The 19,357-nt window shown below is 50.0% G+C and overlaps 1 protein-coding gene across 2 annotated transcripts in view; it reads left to right on the top strand.

Annotated features, from left to right (window-relative positions):
• Positions 1-18,416: 18,416 nt before the first annotated feature.
• Positions 18,417-19,357, top strand: part of ADCY3 (adenylate cyclase 3) — an 89,389-nt gene continuing 88,448 nt past the window's right edge. The window contains exon 1 of one of the 2 annotated variants that reach the window (XM_060649989.3): positions 18,417-19,351. The gene's annotated coding sequence lies outside the window, so the exon portion shown is untranslated. The remainder of the gene's footprint in view (positions 19,352-19,357) is intronic. The other variant, XM_060649994.3, reaches the window with a different exon arrangement.

Here is a 19,357-nt window from a genome sequence, read left to right as displayed (position 1 = left end):
TCTGACTGGAATTTCAAATTCGCTTAATGTAGTCACGTATCCATGAATTCACTCTCATATAACACAGAAAGGGCAGAACTGAAATGGGAAGGCTGGGATAGAGCCTTATCTTTCCTATTAATTAAGAGAGCAGCCTTGGGCAAGTAGGTTCACCTTCTGAGGTGCACTTTCCTCAGTTATTATATGAGGCTGTTGACTAAAGAACATTAAATAACACCTAAGGTCCTTTCTAAAGACCATTACTCTCTGAAATTTGACAAAGGCCGTAAATTCCAGGCCCCCAGACCTCTTGTAAATAATTCTATTGTAACACCGCCACTCCGAAGAAAGAGAAGGAAAAGGAAAAGAAAAATGATTTTAGAAAAATGTTAGTGAACTAGGCTCTTCCCAAAGTTAGGAATAATAGGCATTGTTGAACCCTTTCGTTTCCTTTCATAAAGAAAACCTTAAACTCCTGCTACACATGGTTGTGATTTCTGTTCACTTTACAAAGGCAAAAGGTGTTGGGAACTTTTAGGAATAAGTCCACAGAGACCCAGATGTTCAAAGACATTCTCTATTCCTATGAAATGGAAGTCATCTTGGGTCCTGAGGTCACATTTTCCACCAAAGGTGGGAACACTTAAAATTTGCCTCTTAAGGCAAGTTAGTCACTTCTGGGTTTAAACATGATCAACTCTAGATTAAAACCCAGTAAATTTAAGACCCCTGCCTCCTCATACTTCTACCCCCTTCTTTCTCCGATGGGATCTAGACTTGGGGAAAAGGGTGCCTTACTTCTCATCTTGGCCAAGGGAAGCATTGTGGGGCCCTCGTGCTGTCCCCACACCAGTGGCCTCGCTGTGCTCTAGCAGACCCCACCTGGTGTGCCATCTGCTGCTAACGTCACAGTCCTGCCCTGGCCTCCAGACTTGAGGTCCAAGTGCTCGTCCTCCTGGTTGTCCAGCTGGCTCTTGGCCTCCTCTGCCCTGCTCCCGGCCTCTTAGCACCTCTGTGCCCTGCCCACCTGGAGGGTGGATAACTCCAGGCCACCTTCCCCCCAGCCCCGCCATGAGGCCCAGGCCCTGGGGCCCCTTTCAGTCGTCACCACTCTGATTCTGGTGTCCTGTCAGATGCAACTTCACACCAGGCTTCCCCTGGAAATTGCAGCCTCCCAGGCTTCCCCTTGGAAGCCCCCTGGAACTTTTCTATCTGGCCCTAGGGATTACTGGTGTGCTGGTAAACTGGATCTTGGGGAGGGGTGCAAGGAAACTCTGATTTGTAGCTTTTGCCCAGCTTCCGTCGTGTAAATGCTCTCATCATGGTTGATTTCAAGCTAGGAAGATACACCACTGAGCTTTCATGGGCAAACTCCAACCTGGTGCTGTTTACTCCAAGACAGCGTGGGAATGTACAGGCAGGGGCATCTCTGTGCATCCCCGCACATTGAAGCAAAGACCCTCCCCTTTCATCTTGTCTTCTCAACTAGATTGTCAGCTCTTTGGGGCAGGATTACATCTCACAGCCTATCTCCCAAAGCACTTCTCACAGTGACTTGCAGGAGGCACTCAGTACTTATGACCAATTACACTCTTTAACAAAATTGCCACTAAGGACTTTTTCTAATTCAATTTTCTTTTTTTTACTTAAGTACCACTGACATACAATATCCTATTAGTTTCAGGGGTATGTCATAGCGAATTGATCCTTTTATACATTATGAAATGATCCCCGTGTTGACTAGGTGCCATCTGCTCTTAAAACCTCACTGTTTTTGCTATTAGAGTTATGAAGGTGGCTCACTTCTTGTGATTTTCCCTAAAGACCAGATGGAATTAGTCCAATGACCCACAGTTCCTCAACCCTGCACCCGAGAGCATGCCTGCCATTATTGCCATAGAATTTTTAAAACAGCAAGGTATGGGGGTTCGTGAAATGTATTTAGTGGGAAGGATTTGGTTGAAATCAAATGAATTTATATCATGGTTTAAATTACTAGGCAGGAAGACCTAACTTAACTCACCGGCAGCCTCCAATCAGCCTTATAAGTGGGCATTAAGTGTTTGATAGTCTTTTTAGCTTGAAGTGTATGATTCATTGTAAGAAAGACTGATGAAACACCTACTATTTGCAAAGTAGGTGCTTTAGGAACTGAGGAAATGTATAGGACAAAGATTCCGGAAGTGGGATCTGGGACCAGCAGCCTGGGCCGCCTCTGCCCCGTCCTTTGTCCCAAGAGACTGAGCTAGGGATTGCTTAGAGCCTAGCTCGGTGCACCTGTGCAGTCAAAAAGAGAACAGATCTGGGAAGTAACTCTTCTTTTCCTCCCTCCTCAAACACCTACTCTTGCAAGCCTTCTGTTGCCCCATGGGATAAAGTCAGAGTTCCTACTGTTTACTGAGCACTTACTATAGATCAAGTACTTTCTCAGCAATTTAAAAGCATTTTTTAAGTGTTTATTTATATTTGAGAGAGAGACAGAGACAGAGACAGAGTGTGAGCAGGGGAAGGGCTGAGAGGGAGGGAGACACAGAATCTGAAGCAGGCTCCAGGCTCTGAGCTGTCAGCACAGAGCCCTATGCAGGGCTCAGACTCACAAACTGTGAGATCATAACCTGAACCAAAGTTGGACACTTAACCGACTGAGCCACTCAGGCGCCCCTAAAAGCATTTTATTTCAGTCTCACAATGACTTTTTAGGATAAAGATTTTATCCCCATATTATGGATAAGGAAATGTGCTCAAAACGGTTAAGTACATTATCTAATACCATAGTGTATTATTGCCTTATGGTCCCTCCAAAGATATGTCCATTCAGAACCTGAGAATATGACTTTATTTAGAATAGAATCTTTTCGTATGTCATTAGGGTAAGGATCTTGAGATGAGATCAGTCTGCATGAGGGTGGGCCCTAAACCCATTAAGAATCCTTACAAGAGAAGGGGAAAGAGACAGACACGCAGGGAAGAGGAGGCCATGTGAAGACTGAGGCAGAGACTGGAGTTAGAAAGCGGCAAGCTGAGGATGGCCGGTGGTTGCGGGAAGCTACCAGGAGCCAGGGGAGGGGCAGAAATGGATTCTCCCTCAGAGCCTCCAGAGGGAACCAACCTTACTGATTTGGACTTGATTTTGGACTTTTGGTCTTTAGAAGTGGGAGAGAATCAATTTCTGCTGTTTTAGGCCTCCCTCCCACTTTGTAAAATGTGCAATGGTGGCCATGGGAAACTAATACAATCATTGAGCTACTCCAAGAGTGGCACCTGTGTTCAGCCCGGGGCCTGACTTCAGAGCCCTTGCCATTCTCCACAACACCGCATGGCCCTGGCCTGGTATAATCCAGCCTCCTTCTAGCTTCTGTCTCTTTACCCTCCCGTGTGCTCTAGGCAAGGTCAACTTCTTGGTGTTCTCCGTATATGTTGTTCTGTTCATGGCTTTGTGCCATTGTAACTGCTATCCCGTTGACTTGACATGCTGTTATGGACTGAATGTTTGTGCCCCGCCCACACCGGGTTCATATGTTGAAGCCCTAACCCCCAGCATGGTGGTATTTGGAGGTGGGAGCGTTTGGAGATAATTAGGTTTAGATGAGATCATGAGGATGGAGCTTCCTCTATCCACCAAATGAACACACAGTAAGGAAGCAGCCATCTGGAAGCCAGGAAGAGAGCCCTCACCAAGAACTAAATCTGCTGGCAGATTTAGTTGATCTTGATCTTGGACTTCTAGCCTCCAGAACCTTGAGAAATAAGTGTGTGTTGTGTAGGTCCCAGGTCTGCGGTATTTTGTTCTAGCAGCCTGGGCTGACTAAGGCACATATTCCTTTCCCCTCTCCTCTTTGCCTGGCAAACTCTTACTAAACTTTTATATCCAGCTCAAATGCCTCCATCTCTGAATTTTTTTCTAGACTCCCCTCTGCTCCTCAGGTACATTTAGTAGATTTTCTCCTTAGCAGGGCAAGGTGTCCTCAATGTATTACTTCTTGGCAGATGAGGACTTTATCTTTTCTATCTTTGTGTCTTAAGTGCCTGATAAAAGCATAATAAGTATTTGATGAATGAATGAATGAGTGACCTATGTTGCTGTACAGAATACAATTGAATGTTGATTTATTTTATTTTATTTTTTTTAATTTTTTCTTTTTTTTTTTTTAACGTTTTTATTTATTTTTGAGACAGAGAGAGACAGAGCATGAATGGGGGAGGGGCAGAGAGAGAAGGAGACACAGAATCGGAAGCAGGCTCCAGGCTCTGAGCCATCAGCCCAGAGCCCGATGCGGGGCTCGAACTCACAGACTGTGAGATCGTGACCTGAGCTGAAGTCAGATGCTTCAACCGACTGAGCCACCCAGGCGCCCCTGAATGTTGATTTAAAAGGAGGCCCAAATGAGAGTAAGAAAATAAAAGAGTGTGGGTGCCCTTAGCACCCAAATATGTTGCTCATTAACCAATCAAATCTTGGTGTAGTTTTCTTGATGAAATTTGTCTAAGTGTTTCCCTAGTTTGTGGAAGTTCTTCACAAAATTGACAAGAGAGTTGGCTTTGCCAGGAACCAGGCCTGGCCTTTGAGAGGCACCAGAACCGACACTGTCGATGGCCTACCCAATCACCATTCATCCTTCTTCCTTGCTGGCAGATTCCTAATGTTATCCAGGTACGTGTCCCTCACTGTGTGGCTCAGTGGTAAATCATGAGTGATTGAAACTGTCCACAATGGTATCATTTCTATTGCCAGTGATTGGTTTGGAAGTGGGCATGTGACCCTGCCTTGGTCAAAGGACATAATGGGCATTCTTCTGGGGAGATTTGGGAAAGAATTTTGTACTCCCAAAAAGAAAGGCATAGGAGAAAACTGTTCCTCTTCTTCTATAGTACAATGTCATATCTACAAATGATGCCGGACTGTGGTGCCATCTTGCAGCCATGGGGAATGTTACCTTAATGATGGCAAAGCTGATATGCTAAGGGTGGCAGGGCAGAAGATGGAAAGTCACATGAACCTTAAAGATGGTATTGAGCCATTGAATAACTAACCTTAAACCTGTTCTGTCCAAAGAGTGGGTAGAGGTCCTATACAAAAACTTGTTATAAAGGTAATACATTTCTCTACCATTTAAGCCATTTTGAATTGAGTTTGGGATTATTAAGAGAGAAATCACCCCTTGGGGCGCCTAGGTAGCTCAGTCGGTTAAGTGTCCGACTTCAGCTCAGGTCACGATCTCGCGATCTCGCAGTCCGTGAGTTCAAGCCCCGCATCGGGCTCTCTGGGCTGATGGCTCAGAGCCTGGAGCCTGCTTCCGATTCTGTGTCTCCCTCTCTCTCTGCTCCTCCCCCGTTCATGCTCTGTCTCTCTCTGTGTCTCAAAAGTAAATAAACGTTTAAAAAAAACATTTAAAAAAAAGACAGAAATCACCCCAACAACTATCATCTAACCCAACTGCCAAAAATGTTGCTGGCCCCACCCTGGGAGAGATATCTGAGAACACCATCATTTTCAGTGTATTAAAGACAATTTCTGCATAAAACTACAAATTTTACCCTTGAGAGGGATAAATCACCAAGCTTTTAACACCCTTGAATTTATTCATTTATTCCTAAGCATTCCTTTCTCCAAGCATTTATTTAGTGTCTTTTCTATGCCAGTCACTCTGCTATACTCTGGGATAAAAATATAATGAACAATAAGTTTCAACTTATAGCTAACATCTAAATCCTTCACATCTTTCTCTCTAAAGCTATTTAAATGTGCAGCTGACCTTTGAACAGCATGGGGGGTTAGGAACACCAACCTCCACACTGTTAAAAATCTGAGTATGATTTTTGACTCCCCCCAAAGTTAGCTACTCACAGCCTCCTTTTGACCAGAAGCCTTAGCGATAACATAAAGGTTTGATTAACATATATTTTATGTTATATGTATTAATGCTGTATTCTTATAGTAAAGTAAACCAGAGAAAAGAAAATGCTTTCAAGAAAATCATAAAGGAGAGAAAGAAAGTACATTTACAATACTGTTCTGTATATATTCACAAAAGTCCATTTGTAAGTGGACCCATGAAGTTCAGAACCATGTTACTCAAGGGTCAACTGTATTATTATTTAAAAAACTTTTTTTAACGTTTATTTATTTTTGAGAGAAGAGAGAAAGAAAGCATGAGCGGGGGAGGGGCAGAGAGAGGGAGACAGAATCTGAAGTAGGCTCCAGGCTCTGAGCTGTCCATAGAGTCCAACAAGGGGCTTGAACCCACGAACTGCGAGATCATGATCTGAGCTGAAGCAGACGCTTAACCAACTCAGTCACCCAGGTGCCCCTGTAAATTATTATTTTTAAACAATGTTTATTTATTAAAAAATTTTTTTAACAGTTATTTATTATTGAGAGACAGAGAGACGCAGAGCATGAGCAGGGGAGGGGCAGAGAGAGGGGGAGACACAGAATCGGAAGCAGGCTCCAGGCTCTGAGCTGTCAGCACAGAGCCCGACGCGGGGCTTGAACTCACAAACTGCAAGATCATGACCTGAGCCGAAGTTGGTCGCCCAACCAGTTGAGCCACCCAGGCACCCCAGACAATGTTTATTTATTTATATTTAGACAGAGAGAGAGAGAGAGAGAGAGAGAGAGAGAGAGAGTGTGTGTGTGTGTGTGTGTGTGTGTGTGTGAGCACGTGGGGGAGGGGCAGAGAGAGAGGGAGAGAGAATCCCAAGCAGACTCCGCACTGTCAGTGCAGAGCCCCACGTGGGGCTGGATCCCATGAACCGGGAGATCATGACCTGAGCCGAAATCAAGAGGTGGACGCTTAAGCAACTGAGCCACCCAGGCGCCCCAAATTATTTTTGTTTAAAGGTGTATTTGAACTTAGACTTCATTAAAACAAAAAACAAAAAACAGACCACCTAACTCCCGCTTACGGCTACATTCATACAAAATTACGAACAAGATGCAGTCTCCAGCTCCATCCAGGTTAGCGTCTGTGACTTGTGGAGCAGCTGTTGTTGAGAAGCAAGGAAATGCGGCCCCTGAGAGACGTGCCCCTGCCCTAGGAAAGTGTGAGAAGGGGGCGCGGGCCGAAGCTGAGCCAGGCAGGGAGACGGGAGACGTGCTCACCGCCCCAAGAAGTGACAGCACAGGAAGGAGAGAGCAGAGGGTTGCCAGCCAGCAGAAAGACTGAGTCAATGCTAGCACCTCCTAAAAATAGCAGAGCATGGCTATAAGCTTTCCTGTCCAAACAGATTTAAAGCTGACAGGTAGTGTGGGCTCTGTGAGGCTGTTAATGAAGGGAAGGGCTAGAGTCATCTTGACTGGAAAGCCTTGCACTGGAGGCTCTGGGTCATCACTCAGCGGTGAGGAAAGCGGTAGGTTGCCTCCCCCTGGTCGGGGCTGGTTGCACATAAAGACAGAGGCATCCTAGAGGAGGGGTGAGAGACAGACCTGCTGAAACCCATGCTGAACCTATTTCACCAAGATGGGTTTTAATCAAATGAAAAACTTTTAAATTAAAATAAAAACTCTAGGGGCACCCGGGTGGCTCAGTTGGTTGAGTGGCCGACTTTTGGCTTGGGTCATGATCTCGTGGTCCATGGGCTCAAGCCCCGCGTCGGGCTCTGTGCTGGCAGCGCGGAGCCTGGAGCCTGCTTTGGATTCTGTGTCTCCCTCTCTCTCTGCTCCTCCCCTGCTTGTGCTCTATTTCTCTCTGTCTCTCAAAAATAAAGAGATGTTTAAAAAAATCATAAAAACTCTAATAAAAACAAAAAGGGCTAAGCCCTTGATCTGGTTTTGAAAAAGCTTAGCATGTATTCCACTGAAGAGAACATTTTCAGAGAGGTGCCTGGCACCCCCCACGTGGCACAGCAAGGTTGTAAAAAGGATGGCAAAGCGGGTAGCTGACTTCTTTCTGCCAGCGCTTGTGCAGTAAACAGCATCTTTTTTAAGAGCACAAGAGGGAAAACAATGCCAGCATGAATTATTTAACAGCTATAAACGTTACTATCTGTAAAAACACATGAATATGCTTACCCAAAAACCCGTGCGTGTCTAATTTGAGTGCAAATCCACATGACAGCTTCATGTGCGAGGCCTGAGAACTTTGTGGAACGAATCCTAGAGAGCATTACTTAATTTGAACCACTGTCTTCCGGTAGTTTTTATTTTGTGCCTTCTTGCCAGTTTTCCCTTGACGGTCTCTTCCTTTTCCAAACCATCTTTTATTCCAAATCAATCCTCTGAGAGAACGGAGCTGGTCAGGACCTGTCATTTGTCCAAATGAAGCCTCAACAGCTGTAAAGCCCAAACGTAGCAATTCTAGCTCGGCATTCAAGGCCTTCTGTGATCTGGCCCTTTTCTACCTTTCTTGCCTTGCCACGACTTCTCTTTCTACACCCTTCTGCTATCCACCTGCATTCACGATTCCCACACGCTTGCTGGACTTCCCTGCCTCCACGTCTCTGCTCCTGCTGCTCCCTCTCTGCTGGCTGCCCCTTCCTCATTCTGGGCAAATACTCTTCCCCCTCTTCCTTCTCGGGGGCATCCTACTGCACGGAGCCTTTTCTGGTCTCCTTTTTTGAAGCAGACATTATGAATGCTGCTTAGTAAACTTCTGCAAGAAGCTTGACCTGGAAGAAAGAAGATAAGGTGGCAGCTAGAGGGAATGAAGAACCCAGAAGGGTTGTCGTTTGTTTATGATTTAAGATGGGAGCGGCCTTGCCTGTTGACAGGGAAGAGTCAGGAGAGACGGGGAAGGAGCAGAGTGGGGTGTACGGGATGGGCTCCAGGGCAAGGGGAGGGGCCTGCCCTGCACAGGAGGCAGCGACCTCTCCTCTACAATCTCCACTGTACTTTTGGATCATGTATGCTCTGACCTATTCGGGGAGGGGGGGTGCTGGGAAGGCCACTCTGCCTACAAAATACCATCTTTCTTACTCCTTAGTGAAATCTGAAATACCATCTTTCTGACTTATTCCTTTGACCCATGGCTTTGACCATCAATCCAAGGTGTGTGTGTGTGTGTGTGCGCGCACACGCACACACATGCATGCATGTGTCTGTGTGTGTACATGTGTGCATCTGTGTGCGTGTCTGCACATGCCTGCATGTGTCTCTGTGTGTGTATTCACGCATGCATCTGTGTGTGCATGTGTGTACGTGTGTGTGCATGTGTGCACATGCATGTATACACGCATGCATCTGCATGTTCACACATGCATGCATCAGTGTGTGCCTGTGTGTACATGCATCTGTGTGTGCATGTATCTGTGTGTGCATGTGTGTACGTGTGTGTATGTGTGCACATGCATGTACACACGCATGCATCTGCATGTGCACACATGCATGCATGCATCAGTGTGTGCCTGTGTGTACATGCATCTGTGTGTGCATGTATCTGTGTGTGCATGTGTGTACGTGTGTGTATGTGTGCACATGCGTGTATACACGCATGCATCTGTGTGTGCACACATGCATGCATGCATCAGTGTGTGCCTGTGTGTACATGCATCTGTGTGTGCATCTGTGTACATGCCTGTGTGCATCTGTGTACATGCACGCATGCATCTGTGTGTGCGTGTGTGCGCATGCATGTATGCACCTGTGTGTGCACATGTGTATGCATCTGTGTGTGCATGTGTGCACATGCATGCATGCGTCTGTGTGTGCGTGTGTAGAGATGACTGTTAGTGGAGTACGTCTCCCTCTTTTGCTTCTACAGAGACCCCCCTGGAGAGCTCTTCTGGCTTCAGTAACTTTCTTCTGGTGAAATGGGGAACAGGAACTGAGCCCCATCTGCTTGGCCCTCTCACTCTGTTCTCATTTGCTAGCTGAGTGAGCGATAGGGTGCATTTTGTTCTCTTACTTCCATATCCCCAGGGCAGGCTCTGCACCTGGAGGGGGGACATTTGGCCACCCCCCATGCCTGGGGCTAGGTGAAGGGGCTCAAGTCCAGAGTGAAGCATTATCACAGACTGTGGCCAAATGTCTGAGCCCCACGCTCTGACTCACTCCATCCCGGGTGACCTGTGCGCCCCACCTGCCTGCTTCCAGGGTCCGCTTCCTAAGTGGCTCAGAAGCGGGAGCAGGCAGTGGCGGAATCGATGGCTTCAAGACCTCAGCAGTAACATGTCCATCTCTCCAGCTTCAGGCGGATCACTCTCTGGGATCTGGTCCTAAGAAGAAGAGAAGGTGAGAGGCCCAGACACTGGGAGAAGGGAAGGGAGGGTGCCTTAAAAGACCAAGGGGGACAGATAAACCTCAGCTTTACAGACCTGGGCCTCACTCTGCTCTGACTTGGTAAATATAATCGCGGAAGCTTATACTCAATGTTTCTTATTTTAAGATATGAAAATGGGTCAGCAGCATGCAAATCAAGCTGACCTGAGTCTTTCCTAGTCGGGCTGCAGGCTGCAGGGTCCCCCTGGGTGTCACCCTGTTGTGGGCCTGCTGTCTGGTTTTCCACCCTCCAACTGGGCTGCCTTCCTGCCTCCCAGGCTAGCGACACAACTCTGGATTTGAACAGACATATCTTCTGGCAAAGGCCTAGTCTCTCTCCTGCTTTGCTTTCCCCTGACTCACACCCTGTGGTCTGGCACTAACTTGACCCCTACCCAAGCAGGGGGTCAGGCTACTGAGTCTATCATTCCTCCGGCAATGACTGATAGACCGGGCAGGTCGGATTTCACAGGGCCTGCGTGCCAGGCCCTAGGGTCAGGTGCATGGGTACAAACTTGGCAGTATCCTTTATCTGCTGTGGAACCTCAGGCAAGTTATGAACCTAGTCTCAGTTTTCCCATCTGTAAAATGGACATAATAATCATATTTACATCATAGAACAGTTGTGATGATTACATGAGATAAGGAGCTTAAGACCCAACCAAGAAATATCCTGGATGCTAAGGACTTTAGAATCGAATCTGAAAACAGTAAAACCATAGGAGTTTTTGAGGAAGTGCAAAGTCTAAACCGTGGTTCTGGAAGACAATTCTAATGACAGCATGAAGGGGATTTGGAGAGCCTTGGAATGAATCCCACAAATCTCAGACATCTCTTGTTCCCGACCAGCCTTCCTGGAACAATGGGTCTGTCCTGTTAATGCAGATTAGGTAACATGGAATAAAGGTAGGGAAGATCTCAGGCAGATAGATGAGTTCCTTCTAGAGCTTTTTCTTGCATCAAAAGATTTCAAGGACCTCTTTCCTCTCAGAAAAAAGCACCTTTTCACAGACTTTTTAAAAAAATTTTTTTAACGTTTATTTATTTTTGGGACAGAGAGAGACAGAGCCTGAACGAGGGAGGGGCAGAGAGAGAGGGAGACACAGAATCGGAAGCAGACTCCAGGCTCCGAGCCGTCAGCCCAGAGCCCGACGCGGGGCTCGAACTCATGGACCGCGAGACCGTGACCTGAGCTGAAGTCGGACGCTTAACCGACTGAGTCACCCAGGCGCCCCAATTCACGGACTTTTAAGATGCTTTACAATCTCCAGATTTAACCTGTTAGTGACATTTCGTGCAGCATCAAGATTGGAAACATCCGGGGAAGATTTGTTTAGGAGAAATGAACTAATATGGATCCTTGCTACAGGCAGCATTGCCTGGCCATCCTATCAGGAGCCTACTGTGATAGATGGAACAATGGCCCCCACACTGTCATTATCCTAATCTCTAGAAACTGTGAGTGTGTTACCTTACATGGCAAAAGGGGCTTTGCAAATATGACTTAGGACATTGAGACGGGGAGATCATCCAGGTGGGTCTAACCTAGTCCCATGAGTCCCTAAAATTGGACTTTCCAGGCTCTGTTACGGGGAGATGTGGCTATGGAAGAAAGACCAGAGAGATGTAATATCGCCGGCTTTGAAGATGGAGGAAGGGGGCCATGAGCCAAGGAATGTGGGTGGTCTCTAGAAGCCAGAAAAGGTAAGGAAATAGATTCTCCCCTAGTCTCCAGAAAAGAACGAAGCCCTGACAAAGCTATGACTTCCACCCGATGAAACCCATTTTGGACTTCTGACCCCCAGAACTGTAAGATGATATGCATTGGTACTATTTAGACACTAAATTTGTTATGGGAGCTATAGGAAAGGAATCCATATACTATGGGCCCGTTTGATGCTAAGCACATGAGAATCAGCAGTTTAAAAAGACAAAACAAAACGGGTTTTTTTGTGTGTGTTTTTTTGTGTGTGTGTGTTTTGTGTGTGAGTGTGTGTGTGTGTGTGTGTGTGTGTGTGTGTGTTTTGCCAACGGAACTCACATTCCATGGGGACGAAACAAGACTTAGGAACAAATAGTTATACACTGTCATTTCAGGCAGAATGTGCCATGAAGAAAGACGAAGCAGGGTGAGGAGGTGGATGAGAACACATCGTCTGCCCCTGAGAGACTCCGCCAGAGTGGGAGACAGATGAGCAGACCGTCCTCACGGCGGTTCTCGAGGGGCCGCCCCTGCCTGGGGATGAGAGAGGACCTCACAGAGCACATGGCATGGGAAGGGGGTCTTTGAGGATGGGTATCTGGTGGACAACAGAAGGAAAGAAAGATCCAGGCAGAGGAAACGGCATATGCAAAGTGATGAGGGCATGAGAGGGTGCTCGGAACCGTGAGAGCTCTACACGGCTGGAGAGCCCCAGCACAGGCCTGGGTAACGGCGTGGACCTTGGGCGTCTCCAGCATTCCTGGACACAGAGAGAACGAGCCCTCCACGAGCTCTGGAGGCACGATCCAGAGACGGTACCCTATGTCCGTTTCCTTACAGTCTTGTCTTGTACCCCAGAACGGATACAAATTCATGTGTTCCGCTCCCCAATCAATCCCTGATGGTTTCGCGATAAAAATCGTGATTAAAATTACTTGCCGGTTAAATCACTCGACTTCCCTCCAAGGAGAAAAAAACATCACTTCAAGTACAACTGAAGTCTGGGAATAACTATGAGGTGGATTTTGCCACCCCCTGGCATGTCTCCAGGTCATTGAAGAAGCTCTGCAAATGGAAAAGAGGATCCGATGGAATTGTTATTGTTTGTATTTTTAAATTAAAAAAAAATTTTTTTTAATGTTTATTTTTGAGACAGAGAGAGACAGAGGATGAACAGGGGACAGGCAGAGAGAGAGGAGGACACAGAATCCTTAGCAGGCTCCAGGCTAGGAGCTGTCAGCACAGAGCCCGACATGGGGCTCGAACTCACAAACCGGGAGATCATGCATGACCTGAGCTGAAGTTGGATGCTTAACCTACTGAGCCTCTCAGGTGCCTCAGAAGTGTTATTAAAAAAATTTTTTTAACGTTTATTTATTTTGAGAGAGGGAGAGGGAGGGGCAGAGACACAAAATCTTCAGATTGAAGCAGGCTCCAAGTTCTGAGTTGTCAGCACAGAGCCCGATCTGGGGCTTGAACTCACAAACCACAAGATCATGACCTGAGCCAAAGTCAGATGCTTAACCTGCTGAGCCACCCAGGCTCCCCAGAACTGTTATTTTAATTCAACAAAGTTTATTCATAACCTACCAGGGGCTGGCATTCCAGGTATACAAGTAAACCAAGGCCTTGACCCTGGGCTCAAAGTCCAATGAGTGGGGCAACAGTCATGTAAAATTACAACAAATCCTAGTAGGTGTTAAATACAGGTATAGAAAGTGTACTATTGGATCCTGTCTTAGGTTTCTGTGGGTGTCATAACAAATGACCGCACCCTGGGTGGTTGAAAACAACAGAATTTATTCTCTTGCCATTCTGGAGGCCAGAGGTCCGGAATCAATTGGTCAGCAGGCCTGCACGCCCTCTGGAGTCTCAAGGGGAGAACACTTCCCTGCCTCTTCCAGCTTTTGGTGGCTTCAGGCACTCCCCGGCTTGCGGCCCCTTCCCCTCAACCTCTGCCTCCATCTACACATCATCTCCTCCTCTGTGCCTGTCTCACCTGAGGACACTTATCATTGGATTTAGGGCCATCCAAGCAATCCAGCATGGTGTCATCTCAATATCCATAACCCAATTACATCTGCAAAGACTTTTTTTTTTCCAAGTAAGGTCACATTCACAGGTTCCAGGGATTTGGACATGGATGTACCTTTTTGGGGGCCACCATTCAACCGAAGTAAAAAATGACTGGCGTTCCTTTAGTGCAACTTGAAAGGCAAGGTGATAGCTGAGCACTTCAAAAGTACTATCTTATTTAATCCTAGTATGTGGCAAGGTGGGCAGTCCTCTTAGCTGGGGCAGGGACAGCTAGCGACCGGATTCTCAAAGGAGATGGGGACAAGATCAGATTTGGATTTGGATCAATCGCCCTGGTTTTGGGGGTAGAGAATGGGCCGGGGGGTGAGAAGGGCAGAGGCAAGGGTGATTCCTGAGATCGAGGTGGGGGCTGGGGGGAAGCAGACATGGGGACAGTAGATTGTTTTCATCTGCAGTGAGGGCTTTTCACCAGCACTCCTTTAGCCCCTCCAGCCTGACCCCCCAGGGGTCTCAGCCTCGCTCTTTCGGGTGTTGTGACTTCCCACCTGTGAGAGGGACCGTGAAGGTCGGGGCCCCATCTCCTCCCCACCCGGGCCTTCTCTAGCCATCTTTTATTGTTCTAAAATCTTTGTCTGTTCCTTCTCATCCCCAGCAGGCCGGGGAGAGGGTTGTTAGCACATATTTCTATGGTGCCTCTTCCTAGAGGGGCCCTGGCTTGAGTGCTTTTGGAAACGTGACATTTCCACAGAGGCCCCGGGATTACTCAGCATTCACACATTGCTTCACACTCCATGGGCATGTGTCTTGCCTTCCCCAAATTTAACCTGTCTGGGCCTCAACTTCCTCATCCAGGCTGGGGCAGAATGATGCCTCGAGTCTCTTTCTCTGCCATCTAGGGAGCCACAATTCCACAGGCTGCCTCTGGCTGCTGGCTAAGCACCTGGTCCCCAAGATCAAGTATCCCTTGGTTAGAGAGGCAGCAACTGACTGACTGGAGGAAGCTTCTTGAGGATTCCTGCTTGAGCCTGACTTCTGTGTGGCCAAGAGCACATTCGGCATCCAGCCCCCTCTCTGCCGCCCCTAACTGAGGGGTCTCTGAGCGTCAGTTTTCTCACCCACGTAATGCGGGACGTTCGTACTTACGTCATAAAACTGAAGGAGACAACACAAATCACAGGGCCTGGAAGCACTGTGCTCTCTCTACTCGCTTCCGTCTGCCTATTTGAGAGCTCAAAAGATCCAAGGGCAGCGAGTAGGCCGTGCAGGTGGACAGAACAAGTGGGGCACGGGGACCAGAAGGAGAGGCTGGAGCCACACCCACAGGGCACGTGCTCACACTGCACACACACTCACCCACGTGCATGCTGATCAAACACACTGATCACACATGCTCACTCACACCCATCACATTTGCTCACGCTCACCCTCATGCACATGCACACTGATCACGCACATGCACACTGATCACACACATGCCCACTGATCACACAGGCTCCCAGATGCAACCAGAGACAGCTCGAGGGAGACAGCAGCCCACCCTGGAACAGTCACGCTGGGACAGAAGTGGCCAGAGCGCCTTGGGGATCCGGCCATGAGATGGATGGGAGCTCCTCCCTTTGACTTGCTCCGTAGAGATCTGCCAACCGCTTTGGTTCCCGTTAATTTCCTCCTTCCTCCCAGTGACCCCATCTAGGGGTTAGTGCTGGGTCATTGCCCTGCCAGGACACATGGCCAGTGCACAGGGGCCAGCTTTGTCCTGTACCACGTGACTCTCTCCTCCAGGTGACAGGATCCAAACCTCTGAGTTGGCAGGAGTTGACAAGGGGTCTGGTCCCTTATGGGACAGTGGTGTGGTGTCTGCCCATCCTTTGGGCCCACCTGTCCACTCTGTCATGCAGCGGACGCATGTCGCCTCTCTGCCCTGTCTTGTTCCCTGCCTCGTCGTCCCTGAAGCTTGTGCACACCAGGAAGTACCCAGTGGGGTAGGGAAGTGAGTGCATGAATACTCCCCTCTTCCAGCCCTCCAGCAGAAAGTTCTGAGTTGCTTTTTGCACTCATGGATTGAGCCCTACTGTCCGTGGTGACCACTCATCACACACCCTTGTATTTACCGGCTTCCCCACCTTCTTTCTCTGGGAATCACTTGTCCAATTAAACCAGCTGTATGCAGGCCCTGGTCTCGGGCTCTGCCTTCAGCTAAGGCCCCAAACAGGGCTCTCCTGGGGCCCAGCACCAGAGGAGCTAATGATCTTCTTTCCTCCCACTTCTCTTTCCCCAGGACACCAGGGCTCTGCTCGGATCTATTGTTTGCTAGATTCGGGAGCCACCACATTTCCCCAGGGGCCCAAACCACTCCTGTTTATCCAACAACAATTAACACTCTGCAATCATCTCTAGTCTCAAACCATACAAGCAAAGAGGTACCTATCCTTTGTCCTGGGCTAGGGTGGGAGTCAGGACACCCACCTGAGCTGACACAGGAGCTGGGCGTGGTCTTACCAAGTAGGAAGCCGGGCAGGAGAACTCCAAGGCAGCTGACACCCAGGTTCTGTCCCCAGTTTAGGACATGCGTCCTAGGCAAGTCACCCACGCAGCCATTCACGGTCTTGGGTTGCGTGGGTGCGTGCCTGTGTGTACATGTGTTTTAAGATAGATACAAAATGTATAGCTTAGAAACTGAAGACACTTCCTACCCTTTTCTTGAGTGGGGTTATTTTTAATTTCCCTGGACCAGGACATTTCAGTATCAGTGAATGAGGCCCGTGGGTTCCCTCGGGGGCAAGAGGTGCACTTACAAAGTGCCATTTCTTCCTAGGGAAATCATTCATTCAGTGGCTATCTGGCTCCAGGTGCCGGAGAAGCTGCGGAAGGCTCTCAGGGCCGGCTGCCCATCTCCCACTAGTTGTGTTTTCCCTGATGTCTTCCGCATGCAGGACCTTGAGCTGCTTTCCTGCTCTGGAATATTCACTCAGTGGCCTCTGGCTCCTAGGGAGGCCCATGGGGCTTCCCACATCCCCAGGGAAGGGCTGAGCCCATACCCAGAAAGCGGAGTAGGGATGGGAATGTGCTCCGGAAGCTCCCCTCCCCCGCGGAGCCTTGTCAGAGGCTTCAGGTCTCTGAGTGCGCCCCTTTCAGAACGAGTCAGATCCTTCCAACCAGTCCTGAAAGGCCCAGTTTCGGGTCATCTCTGATTGCCACCTGGGTGCAGCCGAGGGTCTGTCTTATTGGTTATTTGGTGCCCCCACAGAGACGGCAGGCATCCTGAGGGCAGGGACTGTGTGTCTCCTCTGGCCTGCCCTGATGCCCGGCCCGGCTGTTGATAGGTGTCCACAGCAGAGAGAGGAGGATTGTGGAAGGTCAGGAAGTGGAGTAGTGTAGGCCAGTGATTAGGGCAGGAGGGGCAGGAAATCAGGCTTGTTTTTTTGTTTTTGTTTTTTTTAACCAGGGGTATCTGTGCAGAAAACTCTCCCTTTGCTAGGTGAGTGTGGTACAAAGGCTGGGATGTGAGGGCAAAGGCCCAGCAAAGAACCCACGTGGCCCGGGAGCTGGACGTGGTCTTGCCAAGTAGGAAGCCGGGCAGGAGAACTCCAAGGATTGTCTTATTACCAGGAAAGGGGGAGGGTGCAATGTGGGTGTCCTTTGTCCCAAAGCAGGCCCAAACAGTATTTATCGGCTTTCCCCCCTTTATTAACACAGGCGCCTTTGTTAAACAAAAAAAAAAACTTTGGAACGCCAAACAAATTAAAACAAAGGGGAAAGGTGCTGTTTTATTCAAATTATGCTCCTCCAAACTCTGATACTATGCCCCCGCCTTGGTAATCAATGCCCTGACAGGTTTGGACTGAGGTTGGCAAGTTTTCAGAATTAGTAGAGAGAAGGACAGAAACAGCTGTGGTAGCATCAATTCTCTGATGAATCTATTCCTGAGGGATATGAGGTGGCTGAGGCTTTGGAAAGGGCATTCATGGATGACTCTCAGTGGCACGAAGAGACTTGTCCTCCCAGGGCCTGGATGGCTGAGTTTCTCTCCTCTCTGACTCATTTCTTCTGCTCTCCCCATGGAAGCCCATTCCCTAATGCTGCTGGCAGTCTTCAGCAACTCTCCACCCCCGACCCCGCACTACACACACGTTTTGTTCCCCTTTCCCTTTATCTAAATTCTTAAAGTCTGTGGTTGATCTTGGCAAGGTGTTCTGTCAAAGCCAAGAAACGTAATTTATACTAAGGTGTAAGAGACTAATAGGCTTAACCGTTCACAGGAGCATTTTAGTTTTTAAGCAGAGTTTGTAAATTCAGACCCATCCCAAGCAGGTGAAATGTGCACGCGAGATCTTTCTGAAGCGGATCGCTTGCGATTCCACGTGCCAGGTGCCTACCGGGCCACTCCTACCCTCTTCCTTCAGGAACAATTCAAACAGAGCTCAGCTGCGGGCCCTTCGGCGGAAGGCTTGGACTGCCAGGGTGGGCGGGGACACTTAGGCCCGGCGCGCCCGGCGGGGCAGCCAGCCCCAAACCTCAGTCCCGGCCTCTCCTCTCCGCGCCCAGAAGGAAGCCGCGGCATAAGAGGCGGCGGCAGGGGTGCTGCGAGCGCGCCTCACCTGCGGGAGGGCACGTCCCGGGCTTTCATCCTCCGAGACCCGGCCTGCCCAGGGCGGAGGCGGGGGCATCGGTTCGCCCATCCTTCCTGCCCGCCGCCCACCCCGGCGCCTCCACGCAGCAGCCGCAGGCAGCTCGCCTCCGGCCGCTGGGGCGCGGGGCCACTGGGGCCCCTGCGACTCTCGCCCCCGCTCTCCTCCGCCTCCTACCCCACGCGGGCCGCGGGGCTGGATCGGGGCGCTCGTCCCCCCCCCCCCCCAACTCCGGGACGCGCTCGCCGAGAGGGCGGCGACTGCGGGGAGGGAGGGGCGCCGCCCGCCTCCCGGGGCCTGGAGCGCGCGTGGCCCCGGAGCCGCCGGCGCCGCGCGGGGACTCACACAGTGCAGCGCGCCGCGCCCGGACTCGGCTGGCTCCGCTCGGCGCGCGGGCGGCCCAGAGGATGCTGGCGGGCTGCCCCGGCCTCGGCCCGCGCTCCCGCCCGAGAGGGCCCCGGGTGCGCCCCTAGCCGCGCCGCCGCCGCCGCCGCCACCGCCACAGCGGGGGCGAGAGGGAGGGGTCCGGCCGTGCAGCGAGCCGCAGCCCCGGAGGCGGGCGCCCCCCGATTTTTCAGCCCCCGCCGTCTTCCTCCTCCTGCGGCCGGGCGCCCGCGGATGCTGAGGGGCAGCCCCGCGCCTCTCCCGGCCGGATCCCGGGCCTGACGGTGAGGCGGGGGGGGGTCGCCCTCCTGCCGGGGACCGGGACGCTGGCGGGGCGACGCGGCCCCCGCGCGCCACACGCGTGACCCAGCCCCGCAGCCCGAGCGGGGACCGGCCGGACCACGCGGCTCCCGAGTTCCCGCACAGGTAAAT

The sequence above is a fragment of the Panthera onca genome, chromosome A3 (genome assembly GCF_046562875.1).
Source record: "Panthera onca isolate mPanOnc1 chromosome A3, mPanOnc1 haplotype 2, whole genome shotgun sequence".
In the NCBI taxonomy this organism is placed as follows: Eukaryota; Metazoa; Chordata; class Mammalia; order Carnivora; family Felidae; genus Panthera; species Panthera onca.
Note: the sequence above shows the minus strand (reverse complement) of the source record. Positions and strands in the feature narration are given on the sequence as shown.